Genomic DNA, 6,347 nt, shown 5'->3' on the forward strand with positions numbered 1-6,347 from the left:
TTATAAGTTATTAAATTCTTTTACTAAAGAAAAGAGGATCTCACATTTATATTCATCTGTTATTGACACACTAGACTGGGAAAATATAAACATGTCCACACCTTCTCGATCCATTACCATTTATGCGGAAGTATATATTCTAACATAAGTCATTTTTTGATTATGATATATTCTTTCAGTCTATATAGTCAGGAGATCGGGAATGTAGTGTCGCATATCTTTTTTGTCAAAGCTTATGCTAGTATTCATGTTCTAAATATATTTCCTATTATTAAAACTTATTTAAATTCTTTAATTACTAAATTAATATTGCAAATTTTAAATTAAGCTTTCATATACTCTGAATGGTTTTTGAAAGTGTCCAAAAAATTTTTCATGATGGCAACACCTTACCATAGGATTCCTTGAAATAAAATGCAATGATTAAAGAATCTTATCACATTTATTTACTTAATTTTTTCATTACAACTTACATTTTTAATTATATATATATATTTATATATATAATAACTTATTATTATTTAAATTTTAGCTCATTTAATTACTTTTACTTTAGCATTAAAATATTTTAAATATTTTTCATATTGTATATCTAAATGACAAAGGATATTAAAATGCGCATAACATAACAACATCTCGTATTAATAATTTATAACTAAAATATAAAAATGATATTATATTATATTATTAAAAATTAAAAACTGAATTTGAATACATTTTTGATGATATTATGATTTTTGGATTTATTTAAAAATTAAAATTTTTACGAATATTACTGTTAAAATTTGTGGCTTTGATTAACAAAAATTTAATTTATGATTTTTGTGTTTCATATTTCGTATTTCTTTGCTAAATTTAAATTAAATTTTTAATACTAAATTTTACTTCATCATGTGATTGTCATACAAAACATTTCACATAATTTTCATAATTTACATATATTATTCGATTTTTTATATTTAATCTGCTTGTGAATATTTTATAAGTTAAAAGTTTTTGTTTTTTGTTTTTATTTTTATTTTTGCTATTTGATATCTACAATCACACACACATTTTTATTTTCAGTTAAGTTTCATAGAATTTATGTCAATATTTTTTAAGATTATTAAATTTATTATGAATTCCTTTTATTAAATTACTTCGTTTGGTTTTGTTTTTTTTACTCTTGAAAAGGACACAAATTGTTTGAGCAAAGGTTTTTTGGGGAATACTTAAAGAACTCGTCAAGACTCTTGGAATTTTGTGACAGATATTAAAGATTTTCAACCTATCAGAATTTCAATAAAACAAGTTGAAGTATTTTTCTAATTAAGTTCCTGGCAAATATTTATATTTAATTATTTATTCAATTGTTATGAAAACAAAAAATATTTGAAGCAAAAATAAATATTGAATGAGTTAATATTAATAATTTAAGCAAATAGGAATTTTATTAAATTAATTAAAGTTTGGAATTTATTTAGAATTTAATTTGCAATTAAATTTCGTTTATTGCATTTTTAGTAGTTTCAATTGAAAAATTTTAGAAGGGTTCGAATAGTAATGAAGAGACAATAACAAACATTAGTTAATTTATTAAAATTTGGCTGAGCATAAAACGCTGTTTCGAGCCAAATTTCAATAAATTAACTAAATTTTTGTTGTTGTCTCTTCTTTATTGTACTAACCGTTCTAGGACATTAAAAAATTTTATTTTAACTTCCATCGTTTAAACTTCTTTCTTTCTTTCGTACTCTATCAATTAGTTGTTGTAAACGATAAGCACACTAGTGCTGCTAATGTTTTATATACTGAAATGATTGATAATACTGAAACTAGAGACTCAAATAAACAAGGTATTTAAGCCTTCTTCCACTATGTATGGAATACATGTTTAAAAAACGAAAAATATATGGCGTAATTCAAAAATCTTTAAAGTCATCAAGATCATGTGCAAAGACATATTCGATCAATAATATATCAAATGTATGACCTAGCAAAGTCAGACCATATAGAACATTGAAAATTAAAAGGACTTTTGTCTATGTCGGAAAACTTTTATCTTGTTATCTCATTCTATGATAATGAACCGTAATTTATTCTCTATAATAATGATGAATAATAATAATGTTGATGATTGAAGCATAAGATGTGGTGGCTGTTGGAATCCTCGGTTAGTCTTACAGCATTGGATTTATTATTCGAACTCCTCATGATAACCATTATCATATGGAACTTTTTAATATAAGTAAAAAAAATTCGAACCATATTATAATGATATTAGTGAATTTTGCACTGTACACATAAACTTACATAGGAACCATGAAATGTGGATTCTGAGTGTTTTTATAAATCTAGTTTTCTCAACAAAATGTAGTAACAGATTAGTGATAAGAGAGAAATCGTTAGAAATTTTTATAAAGCCTAATTTGAATTAATAAAGAATAATTAACTTCGTATCTAATATTGATAAATTGGGGTATACAACATCGCTTCATTGGGTTCGTTTGTTAAGTAGGGACTTTATACATATGTTAAGTAAGTATGGTAAACATATGCAAAGTAGAATTACATACCTTATACTATTCGTAATACTTTTCAGTAAAATAATAGATATTTCATACATTTATTTTATCAATTTCAATACTTTCAATAATTAGAAATAATAAATATGACATATAGGTGGTGTTCATATACACAATATATTAAAAATTATTAAAGTTTTTGAAAGTCTTAAGTTCATATACAAGAGTGAGTCAGTGATATTTTTATTTTATCAGATCGATTTAGAAAAGTACAAAAAAAATCAAAATGACTCAGTAGTATTTGTGATCTTAGTGATATTTTTATTTTATCAGATCGATTTAGAAAACTACTAACAAAAAAAATCAAAATGACTCATATCGAATTCAGCTTATTTTACCACAATACAACGTTCAGAAGAGATAGATTCCTTGTGGTAAATTTAAAATTTTGAAAATATTTCCGTATAATAAATGTTTATAAATTTAACTGCATTTTTTTTTATTATTATTTTGTTATAATTTGTACACAATAATTTCACACATCAATATAAAAACTCTTAACTTCAATAGCTAATAAAAAGAATTAAGTTCTGCTAAACATTATTTATTGAAGCGTCTAATTTTCCTTAGCGATTTTTTTATACTATTTGTGTTTTCACTTTAGCTAAAAATGTATTTATATGCATATATAAATTTAATATATATATATATGTATATATAATAATAGATTTATTACTAAAATCTGTTATAATTATAATAAGAAAGTATAAACTCTTAATGCTGTTAGCAGGTAAAATTTACATTTACAACTTTAATATTATTATTTATTAATATTTGTTATAAATATCTTAATATTGCTTATCATAAACTTTTCAACGAAACGCAGCAGCAAAACATGTAGAAATTTTTTGAAACTAATTCCAGTATTGCGCCTAAAACGTTACTTTAAGTATTTGCTTAAACTAAAACCTAAAGAATTAGCTTAAAAAATCTCAACAGATTCTGTGTGCGTTTGTTTTGCTAATTTCAAATAAAATATTTATTAATTAAATAAAAAATTCGTTTTTATAATATTTTTATGTTTTCATTTGAATTTAAGTTTATTTATTTATTTTACAACTATTTACAGTTCGGTGTAGTAACATTTTAAATAATTTTAAATATTTTAACTAGTTTTTTCTTTCTTTTACTATATCAAAGTAGAGACTTACGCACTAATTGAATTGTATATAGAAAACTTTTAAAAAATAAGCAAAAAATAATTTTTACAATGGATAAATTTCGAGAATTGCCACTGCAATTTCTTAAGCTTTATATTTACACTTAATAATTTTAAAATTTTATTTAAATTTATTAAATTTAAATTTAAATAATTTATCAGAAATTATGTTCTTTAATTTCGTTTACGTCGAGCTAAGTTTTTACTCACTACTCACACTGAGAGCTCATGGGTTCATTTTATTAGTTATAAGGGTCCATAAAATCTTATATGTACTATTTATATATATATAAATAATTATATTTTTTTATCGTTTCTTAATGCAAAATTCTTGAAAAATTCATTTAACAAAATTTCGTAAAGTTTTTACAATGTTTTTTTTCTCTAGTCTCTTACGAATATTTTGGTAACATTAATTTTAATAAATTCTTTTTATTACATATATATTTATTATTTATTATTTTTTTTTTTTCAATGAGAAACATATAATATTGTTTAATAAGTAAATAAAATATTACCTAGAGATTTTTTATGGTGTCACATTTCTTAAGGTGGTTTTTACATATCTGAACATTTAAATCTTACGAATTCATTGTGCAATGAACCTAAATAAAATGTTGACTATTTCAAGCCATACGAAATCGTATGTATATCGTTTGTGTGTGTGTGTGTATGTATGGATTTCTATTCCTTAAAATGTTTTTTTTTCAATTTTTCTTTTGCTGGCAGGATCTCTGTTTTAGTAACTTTATGTCATCCCTTGTTAGTATAAATAGTTAGAGTAGTTTTGTGGAACTGCTGCTGTTGAGAGTTTTCCTTTTGAATTATCCTTGGAAACGTAGTTTCTTTCGTATTTTAGATTTATTATATTTTTATTCTTTTTTAAAATCAATGTTTAAAAATGAAGTTAAAATGTTAATTTCGAACCTTTTTTTTATAAGTAATATGTTAGCAAATAAAATTTAAAATTATATGAAAATATTGTCTTTCAAAAGCTTAAAAATGTCAGTCTTTAGTATGCTTCATAAATGCCTGAAATTAAAAAAATTTTAAAAAAATTTTAAAAAAATTTATTAAATCAAACAAAGTGAATAAAAGTTATTAATTATATCACAGTTAATAAGAATAATATAAAATAATATAAATAGTTTTCCTGAAGATGACTAACGAAGATAGTCGAAATATTGGAAAATATCTTAATATCTTCATCTTAAAAATAATTTGTTTTAAATATGAATAATAAATTATAGTTTTTTTTCTATTTTTATTTAAATGACCAATTAGCCCACTCATAAATTATTATATAATAAATGAGTGAAAAGTGATTAACATAAAGATATAGAATAAGACTGATAATGAGAATGAATTTACCTGATAATCAGACCACGGCATTATTACTAAAAACATCGTTAATGTGCTTTCCACTTGAAGTTTTATCCTTAATGTTACATTGCTAATAAAATAAGATAAATAAAGTTAATTATTAATAAAGTGAATAAATGAAGATGGATCAAAATATTTGTAGTATAAATAATGATTTACAAAAATTAAAATATCCAGATTAATATGTGTAATTTTTTATTTAAAACAAATATTTTTTATAATTTTATGTGTTAAATAAACGACTTAAGCTTGGTATTAATTAAAAAACTTAAACTTAATAAAGTTAAAAATTTAATTCTTTATACATATTTTTCAAATAATTAAATAATATAATTGGTTGGGCAAAAAGTATTCGGCACTTTACAGTTCGCATGTCTATGGAATACAATAAGTGACAAAATGTTGAATACGTATGTACAGCGATACAAACCTATTAGATTACTGGTGAATATTTTAGTGAGATGAAGAAAAGAATAATGATTAAATTCATGTTAAAGTCTTCAATTTGCTATCTTAATTTATATTTAGATCAGTTTTGAGACTTATACTATGTCACTGCTTACTTAGTAAGTTACTTAAGTAACTTTAAGATTTTGTGGTTTCTAATGACAGAAGTTATTTATTGCATGGGAAAGAGTTTTTTGTGTTAGAAAGTTCTTTGAAAGAACTTCTATAAAGCTAATGATTGAGAGATCGATTAATGAGTGAGAGATTAATGATTGTTTATTAGTGACAATTTATGACGATTAGTAAACATTCTGGACTCAAAAACTCAAAAAGCATATGAAAATAGTATAAAAAGTTTTATAATTGATGATCATTTCAGCTTCCATATTACATTGCTCTAACAGGCGATAAAAAATTGATCATATATAATAAAATTGTTGTCTAAAAGTTGAGTATGCAAGATCTTGACTTCATGATCTCGAATTTACTTCAATACTATCAGCTAATATATTAAAAATTCAAAGATTCCAGAATTTCGTGATGAACGATCATTTTATTTTTAGTGTAACATGAGTCAAACGGATGATAAAAACTGGTTAATATACGATAAAATTGTTGTAATTGTCGAGAATGCAGTAGCACAAAATTTGCTTAATGACGATCATCTAACATTCTAAAGTAAAAATCTTAGAATGCGAAAAAAAAATAACATAAAAAATTTAGTAGTCGACCGTCGTTTCATCGTTCACATAACATTACCAAAAATCTTCCCTCGTAACATTGGAGATAAAAAG

General features: G+C 22.9%; 1 protein-coding gene across 1 annotated transcript in view; it reads left to right on the forward strand.

Annotated features, from left to right (window-relative positions):
* The window catches only part of LOC119686454 (serine-threonine kinase receptor-associated protein-like), a 269,963-nt gene that overhangs the window by 146,711 nt on the left and 116,905 nt on the right, over positions 1-6,347 (forward strand). The gene's annotated exons all lie outside the window — the stretch shown is intronic.

This window comes from Teleopsis dalmanni, chromosome 2, assembly GCF_002237135.1.
Source record: "Teleopsis dalmanni isolate 2A chromosome 2, ASM223713v2, whole genome shotgun sequence".
Classification (NCBI taxonomy): domain Eukaryota; kingdom Metazoa; phylum Arthropoda; class Insecta; order Diptera; family Diopsidae; genus Teleopsis; species Teleopsis dalmanni.